This window comes from Colletes latitarsis, chromosome 10 (assembly GCF_051014445.1).
Source record: "Colletes latitarsis isolate SP2378_abdomen chromosome 10, iyColLati1, whole genome shotgun sequence".
NCBI classification, from domain to species: Eukaryota; Metazoa; Arthropoda; class Insecta; order Hymenoptera; family Colletidae; genus Colletes; species Colletes latitarsis.
This window is the reverse complement of record NC_135143.1, coordinates 21,317,278-21,333,588: the sequence shown is the minus strand read 5'-3', so window position 1 is coordinate 21,333,588 and position 16,311 is coordinate 21,317,278. Positions and strand designations below refer to the sequence as shown.

The window sequence follows — 16,311 nt, the reverse complement described above, 5'->3', positions numbered from 1 at the left end:
TATTTCGCACGTTAACTTTCCGCTGACCCACATATGGGTCAGGATGGTCTTAGCTCAGAAGTCCGTTGAACAAAGAACAAATATTGCCTGTACCGGTAATCTGAAAGATTTCTTTAAACTGAATAATACGTTTACGGTACAGAAAGATTACATATTGTGTATCTAAAAGCATCGCACAACGATTAAGGTATTGAAAAACTTATCCACCGTGTTAACTGTTCCTCTAACTACCAGTTATTCGCGTGAATTTCTATTACTCTTACTAAGTAACCGAAGAGCAAAAAGAAAAAGAATTTTCTTTAGAAAAAATGTTTCCGCCTTAATTTTCTCTTCAAACTCCAATTCATGGTTATGAAATCCCATTACGAGAAGACCAGTTACAGACTTCCACAGTTTCTTTTCTTTTCTAGATATGCAGCCAATTAGCCTACCTTCTAATTATCATTTCCCTCGCTTCTTTACATCGTTAATGTCTACAAAGTTCCAATTAAATGTGAGAAATCGCGCTCCGATTCTCCCCGGAAAAAGTTCTACGTAAAAGCGACCGGTGAACGAGTCTAAAACAAATGAACGCGGTGGCCTGCGGCCGCGGTAATCCGTTACGGAAGATCGATGTAACGCGAGACAGGCCTCGTAGATCGATCTTGGGGATCGATCGATCGCGAGTAAAACAGAAGTTCGTTCGGTAGCCGCGGTCGCTGGCCCTGAGAAAGCCTCATCCCTCGTCGAGATCGAGTTCGACGTGGTTTGACACTGACCCACACACTGGTTGGCCCACTTACGCGCCTCTACGGCAACATCGTAGCCAGTGTTGCCAATAATTACGCGGGTTTTCCCCTTAACGTGATCAAATTTCTGCATGAAATCCCCCCAATTCTCTTCCTCGCGAAGGCTTTGTCCCGTTTCGTTCGCCTATATCGATATTCGGTTCTCCGACGGTTTCGAAAGCTTGCATAATCAATGGTGACCGGAATTCAAGACTGAGAATTAAATCGTAAACATTTGTTTGTAACTTTTGAACGAAGCTTAATATTAGACCAATACGCTTGTACTACTACAGTTTGACCCTTCATTAGAGACACCCTGTATGTATGTTCTCAACTTATCTAACTTTCTGCTGTCCACATGGGTTAATCGAAGCCTCACTGTCGTTCAAGTTTATTTTCAATTAGAAGAATGAAATGAAATGTGAAATTTTATCATTTACTACGTGGGACAATTTGATTTGGAATACGTACATGGTGTATTTATTTACGTATTTCTTAAAATTTAGGACCTTTCGTTTAAGATATTATTATTATATTAAAAATAAGAACGAGTCGAACTAAATGTATCAAATGCTCGTAAAAGGGACATGAATCCAAGAACAATACGTCTCTGGTTAATCGTAATCCCAGATGGTCGGTGAGTGTGTGCATGTGTTCCCCTATAATTGAAGATCGTCTAATTGATTCGTCTCCTATCGAATATAGAATGAATAAGCGCCGGATGACTTGACTGGAACAGTGGCTAAGTCAAGCATGTAAACACAACGAATTATATCGGTGTTCAGTGGGCTGTAAAGACTGCAAATCCCGACCGGATTGTGCCAGAAAGAAAGGATTCACCCCACTGCGTTGTACTCCTCGCTCAATTTGCTAAACGTGACCAAGCTTCGTGGAAGTTCAATTTTACATCGTACAACGAACGTTTAGACAGGCAGTACCGGTTTGTTTGGATAAAGAATCGACGTTTTTATTAACACGTTCCGTGCTGGACCGATTTTTGGTTACTTTCTGTTGAGGCTACAGGGGGTCGTACGCGTCTTACGCTGCTTTTGTTAATATTCAACACTAATTAAAGTTACACGTTACGAATGTAAATTTCATACTGATCGAAACGCCTTACGTCGAACTTCCGGTTACAAGGTCGTTGCCAACGAATACGCTATTCATCACGTCCGTGTTACTAAATAGTAAAAACGACTGTACATACATTCGGTCAAAAAAGTCTGCGTACTTCCACTCGTTCTTCAAATTATTCTAACAATTCATTTTTAAGCAATTTTTACTTTTTATTTTATATTTCGATTCGTTCAAAAAAAAACTTATTTTTATTCAGTAATTTCTTATTATATAATTTATATTTACATTTTTCCCCTTTAACGTAGATAATCCAATATAGTTGGCTTTGAAGATGACTGCAACGGTTGGTCGAAAGCGTTAAACGCGAATAATAAATGGCTTGGCATTAATAACGTGCAATTTTAAAAGGTTACGAACATGAAAAGGATGTGTTTCCGGGCCCATGTTTATTGACCCATTTATTGTTTGCCCGAAGGTTTGGTCAACCCTCTTTCTCATGAAAAAAACCGGCGAGAAAGAAGGTCGACTAAACCCCGCGGGTAAACCTTCAATGAACCTCCGCGTGCGAGCTACTTAAGACAAATAAAATATTCTCCTAAAGTTTAATTACCCACTCCAGGTTAAATTTGCAACAGCATATAACAGTACCCCAGCCTTTACAAAAGTACATTTAGCTTTAATTCCCTACATATTTCATATTGTATTGTAACTCGAGTTCAATAACTATTTTTTAATTATCTTATATGTATATCATTTGTCAAAACATGAAAGATACCATAATTTGCCAGGTTTAGCGTAATTCTCGTTGGACTCTACTTCGGTTTATTCTGCAGTTTACAAGAATAAAATGGATCCTATAGGAGCTATAAAATATCCGTCACTCCCTTTTCATATTGTCCTATTGTATTTTTCATTTGACTCGCGAAAGGATATTGGAGCTGTGTCACAACAATGCTCAAAAATCTTTTGTCGTAAATTCTAACAATGTCGAAAACAGGACCAAAGCTGTATTATCCTCGAGGACAAGTTATATTTCAACGCGTAGTCGGCTTATCGTCAGGTAACTGAGATTTAAATACCTGGATCGATGGGTTCCACTTGTACCTGCTTCGATATCGAGTAATCATGTACAGGGTGTTCGGTCATCCCTGGGAAAAATTTTAATAGAGGATTCTAGAGGCCAAAATAAGACGAAAATCAGGAATACCAATTTGTTGATGGAGGCTTCGTTAAAAAGTTATTAACAATTAAATTCAAAACTTTCAAATCGTTCTGGAAAAATTATTTTCGGTTGCGGGGGTCAATTACAATTATTTTTGGTGAATAGACATACCCCCGAAATCCTATCCACTTTCGAGAAAAAAATTCGAGTAAGTGCTGAAAATTTTGGGTGAAAAAAAAGACTTTCGGATCGTCTTGGAAAAATTATTTTTAGTTGCAGGGGTCAATTGCAAGCATTTTTGGTCAACAGACACACCCCCGAAATCCTAACCATTTTCGAGAAAAAAATTCAGTACGGTCGGAACTTTAAACGTTAATAACTGTTTAACGAAGCCTTCATCAACAAATTGGTATTCTTGATTTTCGTCTTATTTTGGCCTCTAGAATCCCCCATTAAAATTTTTCCCAGGGATGGCCGAACACCCTGTATGTATACGCGACAGTAATGACTGCAAGCAAGGATCTCTGAGATCCTTGAGAACTGGTCATAACGCAACAAAAGAACCACTGATACCGGAGGTAATGTTGACACAATGTAATTTTGTATTGTTTTCTAAATTCCCGTTAGCTATTGAAGCGCAAGTGGCAGTCAGTGTTCAACGATGATTGTTGGAAAAAGGGACACTATAATACTAAGAATACAGTAATTCCGTGTTCTTTCATGAAAATTATTACGATAGAGGATAAGAGCGGTCTCTTACATTACGCGTATGTACACTATACACGCGAGCCTTTTAATCGACACAATTTATTTGCATGATACGAAAATTATGGGCATTAAAATACTATAAAAGAAAACGAATTAGTCTCGAGTATTTTTCCTTGTAATGCTATTCGTGAAAGAGTATTTCGTTTCGGGTGGAAAAGAAACTTCAATAAAGTGGCTGATGTGTTACAGTTGAAAAAGGAGTGCGTTAAAAACTACTTTTACGGAAGTAAATGTAACGCCCTACTTCTTAACACATGCGAAACTGTCATTCGAGGTCTTCGGCATAACTTTTTCTTCTTCGTACAGTCTCTGCTAAAATTTGCGTAACTCTTTTTCGCTACACTAATTCGCCGGTAGATAATAGTGCCTTTAAAAAATTATTCTTCGCATAAACTCGATTTAATTGCAAAGTACATTGAAAATATTTACAGTATTTATTTGTTTCAAAAAATTCTAATGTAACTGTTAAAAAAATATAAGAGAAGATAAACCTTGAAGCATTACATACATTTACACTGCTAATCATTTCTATATACTAGCGTTAAAATCGTTTTCCTCGTTATGTATGCAACACTTTAATAATGCTAGTCAGAGAAAAATGATTTTTACGCTTGTTAAATAAAAAAGAAAAGATAGAAAGCTACGAAATCCTCTAAAAATAAGTGTTCTCTAATAACCGAAATATTTCCATCGTATCCTCTTCTGCTTCTCCGTCCTTCCGGTCCTGTTCGTTTCGTTCGCATACAATGCAGAACGGATCATATCGTGCGCGTGGCGTTATGTATCGTAAAGCAGACTGAGAGTCAACCGGAAAAGCTCTCTTCTCGGTTGCTTCCAGGCGCGGTTCAAAACTGTTCCGGTGAGGTGGAAACGGTAGCTGCTCACTGAATGCCTTATGAAGCAGACGAACGGACATCCTGCGATTACGTAACTTTGCCCCCGGATGGTCAGCGACGAATAACCTAATCTTTTTTTCCTCTCTTCGTTCGCCACTCTCTTCGTTTCTTTTTCTCTCACGTAGCACGCTTCGAAAAGCCACCTTTCTCCGAGACAGAACCGTGAGATGGATCCCAAACGAGGTCGAAACAAGCGCGCGCCCCAAACTCACTGGTAAAAATCGACGCCCACGCATCAGAGCGTCGGAGGATTTGCGGCGACAATGGCGGCCGGTCGTGGCCCTTGAACGTGAAATTCGTTCGCGAAAAAACTGAATCGGGGTTACGTTACCGTTTTCTGTAATCTTATTTTGTGTCTAAGCGTATTGTTCGCGCGTATACGATATGTCGTTACGAAACGGAAATAGATTAGAATATTTTTCACGATTTCATGGTACGACTTTACCCCTTTGAATCACTTGCACACGTAGTTGCAACAGTTTCTAAATTTTTGGGTTCGTGAATATCTCTAATCTAAGGATACTGCGCAAAATAACTGGATGATTGGTACCATGAACGAAACGACCAATATTTTTCATAGTACAGTGCTCTCTGTTAGGTCATCGTAGGTTCAGAATCGAGCTGTGACAACCTGACAGAGAGGTAGATAAAATATGGTCGCTGACACTTGTCCAACTTGCTCGCCATTGTGTACATCTGGGACGAGAGAGATAAACAATAAGACCGGATGATACACTGTGAACGAGCGAGATATAATATAGTATGAACAGCTCCGGGAAGTGGTGGGGATAACTTTGTGACAACCTGACAGAGAATGAACATTTAACAGAAATGTTATAACATTGAATATACAATGTTTGCTGCTTGAATATTCTCAGTTTCTGTTATGTATCGTACGAACGAGTCGAATAATATTCTTTTAAAGGAAACGTGGTTTCTTCGGTTGTTCGAAAAAAAAACCGTTCTTTTTCTTACTATTCATTGCGTCCGTTAAAATACGAGTCTTTTCGGTTACGTGACTCTGAAATCGTCTGTAGGTGAACACAACCGGGTTCACCGGTAGTACCAGAAAACTACCGCAAACGTATAACAACTACGATGGAGAAATTAGTGCAGGTGCCTTAATTGTTCGGGCAGAACCAGACGCGTATAACTTCCGCGATTCGTCGCAACGTCTGCGCTGATGCAAATGTTACAAAATGCATTTATGAAATCCACCGAGTAATCTTAAAGTTTACTTAGGCTAAACGAAAGCGCTGGTATTAATCTTCGAAGTGAATTAGATCGTTCTATTCAGGATTTTGAAATTTTATGAATTTAATGAATTCTTGAAAGTACTAAACGAATCTTTATATAAGACCCATCTCTCGATCGAGTACTTGTGAGAGAGATACAGGTTAAGCGTGTCCCTCTGTTGGCGAGTGCGGTAAGTGTCGCCACAGTTGAATGTTGGAAATATAAATGTACCAATACTTTTGCGAGTGTATGTGCAAATGTAAAATTGATGAACGGATTATCGATTCTTACTCTTATGTAACAACAATTTTTTTTTTAATATGATTGACATTCTACCGTATCTGCTAATTTCCTGAACGATTATTTTGCCGATGTATCATCATCTAAACGACGGTCGACCAGTTTTGCCCCGGGATAAATAATTATACACTTTGGACTCCTGTCAAAAAGTTTCATTGCCAGGCCAGGTTCAAAATCGGCCAACTTTTCCTCATTGTCGTTCGCCTAACTCCGCCGTAGGGTCTGTCTCGTCGGCGGAAAACGTTAAACGCCCAGACCAAACGGTCCTCTTCGGGCATCACACCTCCACGGTGGCATCAGAACTGTTAGAGCACGCGTTTACCGTAACATTAAACTGTCGCGACGCTTCCAGACTGGCCTTGTGGTTTTTCTGTTCACGAGGAAACGTCGCTGGCCCTAGCGTTTCGTTCCAGGAGCGCGCGACCAGACGACGACGACCGGACCGCGCGAGAAAATGCGTACGGACGTGTGACGAAGCGTTAAATCGCGTTATTTGTTGTAACGACAGCTTTTGCGTGCCTCTGCATGCCGGTGATCGGTAAAAGGGCGATGCGCGCACGTAACGAAGTTTACAAGGATGCGATGATTCGATTGACTTCACGCTCGAAACGCCAGTCCATAAAGTTTTCCGTCGTCTTTGCAACGCGCCGATGCGAATGCGAAACACGTGTCGTTAATTCGTTACGAGCCGAGTTACGCAGTGACTGAGCCCCACGGGCCACGGTTTCTCGACGGGTACCCGATACAAAGGAAAATCGAGAAATTTAGTTTGACGCTGAATTCGTGAGCGTACTTGCAAAACGTCGACTCGGTCCGCAGGGTACGGGAAGGAAGATGGAATTTGCGACGAAGACTACCGTTCGTGAATTTCGTGTCACGCGTTACTTTACTATTTTAACCGAAGCCTGAGTCGTTGCTTTTCATTTTTTATTTGCATACTTTGGGTATACCGAGATACTACCTTCCGATATCAGTTAAGTTCACAAAATACACATATATGTTCGGTTGCCCCTGGGAAAAATTTTAATAGAGGATTCTAGAGGTCAAAATAAGACGAAAATCAAGAATACTAATTTGTAGATTGAGGCTTCGTAATAAAGTTATTAAAAAATTTCAAATCGTTCTGGAAAAATTATTTTCGGTCGCGGGGGTCAATTACAATCATTTTTGATGAATAGACCTTCCCCCGAATTCTTGCGCATTTTCGTGAAAAGAATTCAGTACGGTCGGAACTTTAAACGTTAATAACTGTTTAACGAAGCCTTCATCAACAAATTGGTATTCTTGATTTTCGTCTTATTTTGGCCTCTAGAATCTCTCATTAAAATTTTTCCCGGGGGTGACTCAACACCCTGTAAATAGGGATGTAAAAAAAAAAATTCTGATCTGCATTTGATAACCTCAAGTATTAGTCTAAACGCAAGACCTACTAACTTTATTTTGTTCTGACCCGAGTGTAAAATAGGGCAATTATTAAGGACTGTCCTCTAAAATAAAGAGTGGATTGTCACGATATACAGGGAGTTCGGCCACCCCTGGGAAAAATTTTAATGGGAGATTCTAGAGGCCAAAATAAGACTAAAATCAAGAATACCAATTTGTTGATGGAGGCTTCGTTAACAAGTTATTAACAATTAAATTAAAAAATTTCAAATCGTTTTGGAAAAATTATTTTCGGTTGCGAGGGTCAATTACAATCATTTTTGATGAATAGATATACCCCGGAAATCCTACCCAGTTTGGAGAAAAAAATTCGAGCAGGTGTGAAATTTTTCAACAAAATTAAAAAATTTTAAATCGTTCCAAAAAAATTATTTTTGATTGCAGGGACCAATTATAATAATTTTTGGTCAATAGACATACCCTCGAAATCCTAACCATTTTCGAGAAAAAAATTACTTATCAAAAATCTAATGTGAGGCCAGAAATGCTTCCCTGAAATTTCATGCATATCTTTAAAACGTCATAACTTCCGAACGGATTGGACGATTTTAATGTTTAAAAAAGCAAACTACGCGTATTTCGATGGAGAATATGTACAAATCGCAAAAATATTCGAAAAGTTGGTCCTTGGCCCCGAAAAATGAGAAAAACCTCATAAAAATGGTCCAATTTTCAAACAGCCATAACTTCTACAACAGTGAAAATATTTCAATGAAACTTTTTTCTGAAGTAGAGCCCATAGGTACCTACAAAAAAATATTAAACAACTTTTCTGTAGGACGTCAAACAAAATTATTAAAAATGAAAAACGAATTTTTAAGGAAAATCGACAGGGGGTAGTGCCTAATTTTTTCGACGAAAAAAAAATTTTTCAAATCGTTCTAAAAAAATTATTTTTAGGTTCTGAGGTCAATTACAATCATTTTTAGTCATTAGACATACCCTCGAAATCTTGCGCATTTTCAGGAAAAAAATTCAGTACGATCGGAACTTTAAACGTTAATAACTTTTTAACGAAGCCTCCATCAACAAATTGGTATTCTTGATTTTCATCTTATTTTGGCCTCTAGAATCCCCCATTTAAATTTTTCCCAGGGGTGGCCGAACACCCTGTATATGACGCGTTCAACTTTTCACGAAAATAGACTTCTTTTACTCGATATGGTCGACGACGACCGCCGAAGAGCGAAATAAATAAAAAGAACCAAAATCCCTTCAGCTGTACGGACTAAATCATTTCCCAGATTTTTGTAAATGCATTTCAAGCTAAACCCGCGGCCGCGTCTCGCCGAAATCTGCTTTCGAGCTATCTCCCGCACGATCAAAATTGACGAACGGCCTGCACACAAATACAGTTCGCTTCATCGTGCGCACCATTGAATAGTTAATACCTATTTTCGTTTCGACGATATACGTTCGGCGGCATTTTATTTGGCCCCACTGGACCGTACCAAAATCCCTCGGTACGATCTGAGGCTAAAATCCCGTATCGGGGTCCGCGATTGGTCGGCACTTGATTGAATTGGCGGTCAGTACAGGGCATTAGGTTCAGCATCCAAAGGATTGAATTTCTGTCACAATTATCGACCCCTTCGACCCCTTCTATTCGTTTGTATATCGTACACACCTACAGACCCATCGTTTCAATCCAGCGTGACCTAAGCGCAGCTGTGGCCTTTTCGTACCGAAAATAAATCTAAACTCGAATTTAAATTCAGCTATGGATTGTGGCTGCGACGGATATATGTATTTCAAAAGAGATTTATATACGTTACTACGAATAATCGAATACTGCTAGTCACGGGGATACCTGGAGAAATCCATGATTAAAGTCGAAAAATACACGAAGATTTTAGTTAGAACTGTATCTCGTCTCTGTATCGTAAATCTAAAGCCTTTACTTTGATTTTGAGACTTTGACTAAAAGGTATTGTACGGGTTTGCAATATATTAATAAAGAAATCTTCCATAAAAACAATGAAAATTATTGCGTACTCTGCTATTTTAGCTCGTAAAGGTGAAAAATGAACTCAACTAAGGCACTAAACGAATGTGGCGAATATGTCGACAGGGTTCATCGAAAATTTCCTCACATCCCCGATAAGTTTCTTTCGACGATGCATGGTTAGCTTCGAAAAAAAGAGTGTCATGGTCGACCCAGTTGAATTCGCGTACGTACGAACTTGCGTGCACTTTCGTCGTTAAACCGCACAAACGTGAGATGAATCTGTTGGTTTGCGTGATCGTCGTTCTTGATCGAGATCCACGTTGAATCCTATATTCCGATCGAGCTACGTTAGAAAGTGTTGCGCCATCATTTATCCTTGCATATGCCTACGTATAGGGTGCAACGTGTGTTCATCGCGTGCAGTCTACAGCACAACTCGAACGTTAGCGCATAACCGCGTCCACGTAGCGATGCAGTTGCATCTTCCAGATGCATCCCGTGTCGAGAATCATGCAACAAATTCGATATACTTACGTAATCTTTTCGTTGCATGATTCTAAGACCCGACAGGTAGCTTCAACGTAACAACAACTTGTTCAACGCTTCAGTTACACCTGATTTTCCCTTTTATCATTAATTGCTTTATGTTATTCTTTTTAACGTATGTCCAAGCAACGAGGCGTTCTACATTTATTGAGAAAGGCGTGGAAATGCTAACCCTTTGCTGACACGCTTCGGAGATAGGGTAAAGGCAGCTAATGTGGAACACCGCTTAATATAGAATCTCGCAAAATCTCGTCGCGAGTAATGAATTTTATCGACAATCGCTGAATTAGCAACGAGTTCGCGTTAACAATAATTTCCATTCGAATGCAAAGATGTCGAACGACACCTTTTAAAACCGCGGTAGAAAATGGTGTTAAATAAATTTTGTTCCACAGGGAAGTCAGCAATCTACTGGTTCGACTAAAAATAACTGACAAAAGTGCTATTAAACTTATTTTCCATTGGCTTTCGCCGATAATGTGTCGTTAACATCACGTGGGAACTGAGAACGTTCGTCTCGTTACGAGCGTGCTATCGGAAGAAAAATCGACGTATAAACTCACCGGCGGGGTTACAAAACAGGATCGACAAGTGGCTCGCATCGGGGCTCATAATATTGTCATAAGACCTACACCTGCGTGGCCAGCTCCAGCGTCGGGCCTTTAAGCGTTCGCGAGAAAGAACGAATCAAAGTGCAGCAGGCGCGCAACAAATGATCGCAATCTACTTTGATCTCGATCCGCTTTTCTATGGCCTCGACGCGACCTGAACGCGGATCCTGACCTCCGTTAACCTGGTATCTCTGACCTCGAGCTCCTAACATGTCTTCGGGGCACACTTTTCATCGATCGTAGTCTCGAAATATTGGATCCCGACACGCTTGAACGAAGGTAATCAACTATCCACCGAGGAAATTTTAAACGAAGAATTATCGAGTTTCGTGTATTTAGCATTCGTGACTCTTACGGGTCGATTTAAATGAATTTTAATATCGGTACAGCTGCAGCAACCAACTATACCTTATTTTACTAGGTAAATATTTAAACCTGATCAAATCTAATTTCAAAGATAAAGCAGCTATTGCAATATTTCGCGATAAACTCTGGCCCAAATATCGTATGCGCGAAACAATTGCTTTTTCTATTTTATACCGTAACGAAATTGGTATTCCTCGGCGCAGATGAGTTTTCCATCAATGACTATGCGCGCGATCGCGCCTCGACACGCTATTTCGATATCAATAACTGTCCAGTCGGGACAGAGCACATAACCGATTAACAAGCGCGACGATGTGTTTTTATTTCGCAGCAAACTTTACTCCGGAAAGGTTCCATCGAGCTACCCCATAAAACCCAATGATCCATCCCCGGAAATATCGGTCTCCTTTGTTCCCCTTTAGCTTGAAAGGACGAGGAGTGCACGCACTAAACGACGAACCGAGAAAGGAAACAGAAATATTTCCTCGTCGCGTTGGACATTAATCTGACATCCAACGTATCTGCTTGTGACTTTCTTCTAATGGCCGAAAACATTAAGTTCCTTACTTTTGACAGAGCATTATCTATCCCCTTCTCGCCAGTTTATCGTCGTGCCTTGGTTCCACTATCTGTCTCGAGGAAGTCTCATCTCCAAAGCATACAGTATCAACGAGTACGCTCCCAGGGGTTCTCATTTCTTTTTTTCTCTTTCTTTCGTTACGAACTGACCGAGTTTAAAGACTTCGCGAGGAGTTCGTGAAAGGTAAAATTACCCCGTAACGGTATTTTATAGGCGTTAATAATATCTGGACGTTTATGCGGGCCGAGGTTCGAAAGGGCGCCTGGTCTCGTACGAAACTTCTTAATTAGCGTTCGTGGCCCGCAGAGACACATCGAGTTTATTGTCCAAGATGGCTCTCGAGTCGTAAACAAATTAATCGCGGTACAAATAGAAACAGATAACGCAAGGGATAAATAATTCCTCGCGACAGTCGAACAACATATTGTGTCTTCGATCGAGACGCGATTTTCGCTCGGTTGGCACGACTTCGTAGGAATTCGCGTGGAGCGAGATATAGGTTGTAGAAAGTTGGACAATTTGAGGAATGTACGATATTAGAATACATTAGTATTTATGACATATACCTATCATTGCCAATTCTGATACTTTAAACTCTTCTAATTCTGTATTTAAAGGCAATTGTACAAATTGCCTTTCAAACACGTAGACAAGCGAAGTATTGTATATTTTAAAAATCATTACGATATCATTTATAAAAACGAGCAAAGTATTATCTTGATTGGATAATTTCAAATAATTATTCCCAGCCTAATTATTTGATCCTGTTATATAATTATTGTCGGGAGTAAAAAATAATTTGGTTTATAAAAAGTTAATTGAAAATTGCACGCAAAAGTTAGAAAAGAAAGAAATCGATAGATTTAAAAATGTCCTATTTCACTGTTCACTGAACGTTATGATAAGTACTTCGACTATTCGTGTTTCCTACTTTCTATCTTACGTTTCGCGATTGATGTTCGACTTGCTAACCGTGAAAACATGCGTGTAGAGACAAACGTTTCATTATCTTCGTTACCGACCCACGGATGCGATGTATCTAGCATGAATGGACAGCAAACGCAAACGCGAATAAATAATTACGTAAAGAATCGCTTAATCAACAATCGCCAGATACTTTCAGCGTACAGTGTCATTTGTTTACAAACATCCCGTACTCGAGACCAAATCACCATTAATCGATCGAACGGTCACGTAACTGTTTCAATCGCTGCGACTATCGATTTATCGCTCCGTAACAATAACCTCAATCCACTGTTTCGATATTAGAATCGCGGAAGTAGCGCCGATAAACGCTACCAACCCCTTTGTGAACATAGACGAAGCATTCCAAACAAAACAAGCTACTCGTCGAGACGCGCGAGAAAAATTCTTTTTACTTTCATTAAAATTTCAAGACGTAAATGTCTCAAAACTGTTAGCAGAAAAAAAGGATGTACACAGAAGCGTTACAATTTCGAATGACAATTGCGCATTTTAAAATGTAAATGAAGAAAGGTGACTTCCTTTTAAAACGACGGTTTCTGTAAATACTTCGTATTTGTGTATTAAATTAAAAACAATAATAATGCGTTCTTATTGCATCAGAATTGTATACGATATGAAGGTAAATATTAAGCAAAAATAAGTATATATTTGTGAAGTACAAATACGTACTGTTATTAATCTAACTATAGACATAACACAATAAAAATAGAATAGAAAACTACTATAGAAATTAGAAATAAATAAGAACAATCATTTCGACACAAATAGATCCGAATACGATAGTAGGATAAATTATTTTTGCGATAACATTCTATTAAAAATTAAAATGTTATACTCACGTAATATAAGTAATATAAGTGATCAACTAAAACAGATTGTTATCCTAACTGTTCCATTTCAAAATTTTCCGTTTACAGTAAGGTTACAATAGTATTTTGTTTATACAGCTGTTGGCTCGATGAAAGCTAAACCTTCGCTTGTAGGACGTTCGACAATCGTTCACACTTGAATAGCAAATCAATTTTAAAGTAACAAATACAGCAACAAAAATTTGCTAAAATTCAGAACGAGAAAGATTCTTATAATAGAAGTAAAATTGTCTATTAAAGAAACACATTTTCGTCGGTTTAGAGATAGCAAAAATTATACTCGAATAATAGATAACCGATAAGACTAATTTTTATTCGTCCATCGTGAAACGTTTCGTTCCATAGTTGAAACTTTCATTCGCATTTAACCGGCAATGGACAAACAGTTGTTTAACTTTCGTTCGTTGATCGAAATTTGTATATTGTCCATCTCCGCGTCGGCACAAATCGACAATCGTGACAACAGTAAAAATCAACGTTTCACGCGCGGTTTCGCAGCGAACGGTTCGGAATAAATTAAGAGAGCAACAGACTTACCATTCGAATTCGTGTCGCACACCAGGTCCCTCGATGTTATCTGATAAAACAACGTCTATTCAGCGTGTCCTCTCTGTATTTGTCCTCGACTGCTGTATCGCCTCTCTCCGATGTTGACAAATACTCTCTATCGTTGCACGAGAGTTTCTAGCGATTCCCCGGCAGCACTTCGGGATCAGCTGTGCTCGCGCACGAAAGGGAAACGGAAAAACGATAACCACTTGTCAAATAAAACGAGAAAAACAAAAACAAAAATAACGGTCCACGAACAGAAACACTTTCACAGCACAAGGCGTTGCTTCCCCGAGCAAAAGTCCGACGTGGATCCTCGAAAAGTATCCCTACGGCGTAGGGGAGGGGGGCGTGTGTCCTTTTGTTCCGTGTAGTCACGTGCACGCGAAAAATCGTGGGACCGTGGTCTATTCTATTCCGTTGCCGTTTCCTCGGTCATTCCGGAGCCCCGTCCCCGTTCGTCGTTTCATTTCACCCTCGTCGGTTAGCCAGCCGTCTCAGCGGGCTGCTCTCCGTTTCGTCTGTGGAAACGCGCGTCGCACCTGTTCCATCGACGGATCGTCGACGTCGGCAGACGTGTCTGACGATTCTGTCGCTCGGACACTTTCACGAGCTCTTTTTTTCTCTCGGCATGCGTGCCACGTTCGAATCCCTCTTACGTTCCCGCCGTATGCTCTCCGTGTCCCCCTCCCCCTCCTCCCCCCGTTATTTTTCTCTTTACGATGTTGATTCTGGGATCCCGATGCCCGAGAGATCGACGGGCTCGTTTCTCGCTGAACTTCGGTGTCACTAGTTTTGCCCGTTCGCTCGAAACACCGTCGCGCGTCTAGTTTATTTCCATGTTCAACGTAGATCTTTCCGGTATTCGACGCCGAGCTACTCAGCGAAAGCGTCTTTTCCTTGTTTATTTACTTTTTTTTTTTCTTTTCTTTCTCTTCTGCAGCATTAATGTTTACGGACCAGCGGAACGACGCGCGACGAGCACGGATAGTTTTTCATCCGCGGCAATCGATTTCACCGAGATCATGATCCGCGTTCCAAAACCAGTTTCGTTTCTCGTTGAGGAACGGATGCACTCTCTCGAAAAATGCGGCTCGCGACTGCGCACAAGCCACCTTCTGTTCGATGCAGGCGTCGAGTGGCGACTGTCGTTTCTTCCGACAGTCGACTGCTCTCTGGCCTGTCTCTTCCCCCTCCTCGTCGGCATCGAGAGCCGACTACACCACGGATTTATGCTATTACCGCACCGTTGCCACCCCCTATGCTCCACTGCGCCTCCGCCTATGGCTAGTGCTTCCCGGTGGCCTCTTCTTTTCAATCGCAGGCACCGTGACACGTTGCTTCCTTCGCCCTTAAGTCACTTCCATACGCGATTCCTTTTGAGAAAACGATCGAAGGGAACGTATTTTTTCCCCCAATTTCAGTAGCCGACCGAACAAAATATTGATAGAGCACGCGATTCCGTACAGTCACGAACAAAAGGACAAACTCGTTAGGTTTTATTTACCTCGCGTTATTTAACCCTTTCGAGACGAATTCTTATTTTCTTTAATCCTTTTTCATATTTCGTTAAAACATTTTTAATGCTACGTTGTGATATCGCTCTGGATCTCTACTCTTTAGACAATTCTATGCTGACCCCCCTTTGAGCTCCTATGCCAAACTAAACTAGACATGGAATTTTTTTACTTGTGTTGTATTTATCTTCTTGTAGTATTATGATCCATAGTATTTTTGATATAATACGATTAAAAGAATTTTAATAATGCACTTTGAGTACCCGAGTACTCTGGGGTTATTGAACAACTTTCTTTAAATTTTCATTGTATTTTTGAAAATGAAACACATTCTATGTCAAGCTGAGGGACGAAACAAGAAGGTAGACAAGGTAACTATATGGTAAAACCTTTCTTAACGGTCAGAATACGTTCTTAAAATTGAGAGTGCCAAGTGGGAGCATTTCAACGTTACGTAAATAGAGATAGATGCAAACGCAAATATATCGAGTTCTCATAGAAAATTCTTCCGTTTTTAACTCTGAAGCAGAAATCTTTTAGAGTAAAAGAAGTCAGCAAGTTGCACGGAATGTACCAGGAATAAATTGTGCGATCGTGCAAAATATACTACTCTAGATAAACTACGCACTTGTACTGATAAGCGCGAAACAATATTTTTTTCTCCTCGACCTATCTAACATTTCTCGGGG

General features: G+C 40.1%; 2 protein-coding genes across 2 annotated transcripts in view; both read right to left on the bottom strand.

Annotated features, from left to right (window-relative positions):
* The window catches only part of LOC143347107 (protein CDV3 homolog), a 167,911-nt gene extending 166,781 nt beyond the window's left edge, over nt 1-1,130 (bottom strand). Inside the window, exon 1 of the mRNA XM_076776018.1 lies at nt 1,112-1,130. The gene's annotated coding sequence lies outside the window, so the exon portion shown is untranslated. The remainder of the gene's footprint in view (nt 1-1,111) is intronic.
* Nucleotides 1-15,238, bottom strand: part of LOC143347096 (uncharacterized) — a 58,143-nt gene extending 42,905 nt beyond the window's left edge. Inside the window, exon 1 of the mRNA XM_076776003.1 lies at nt 14,094-15,238. The gene's annotated coding sequence lies outside the window, so the exon portion shown is untranslated. The remainder of the gene's footprint in view (nt 1-14,093) is intronic.
* Between the last annotated feature and the right edge of the window lie 1,073 nt (nt 15,239-16,311).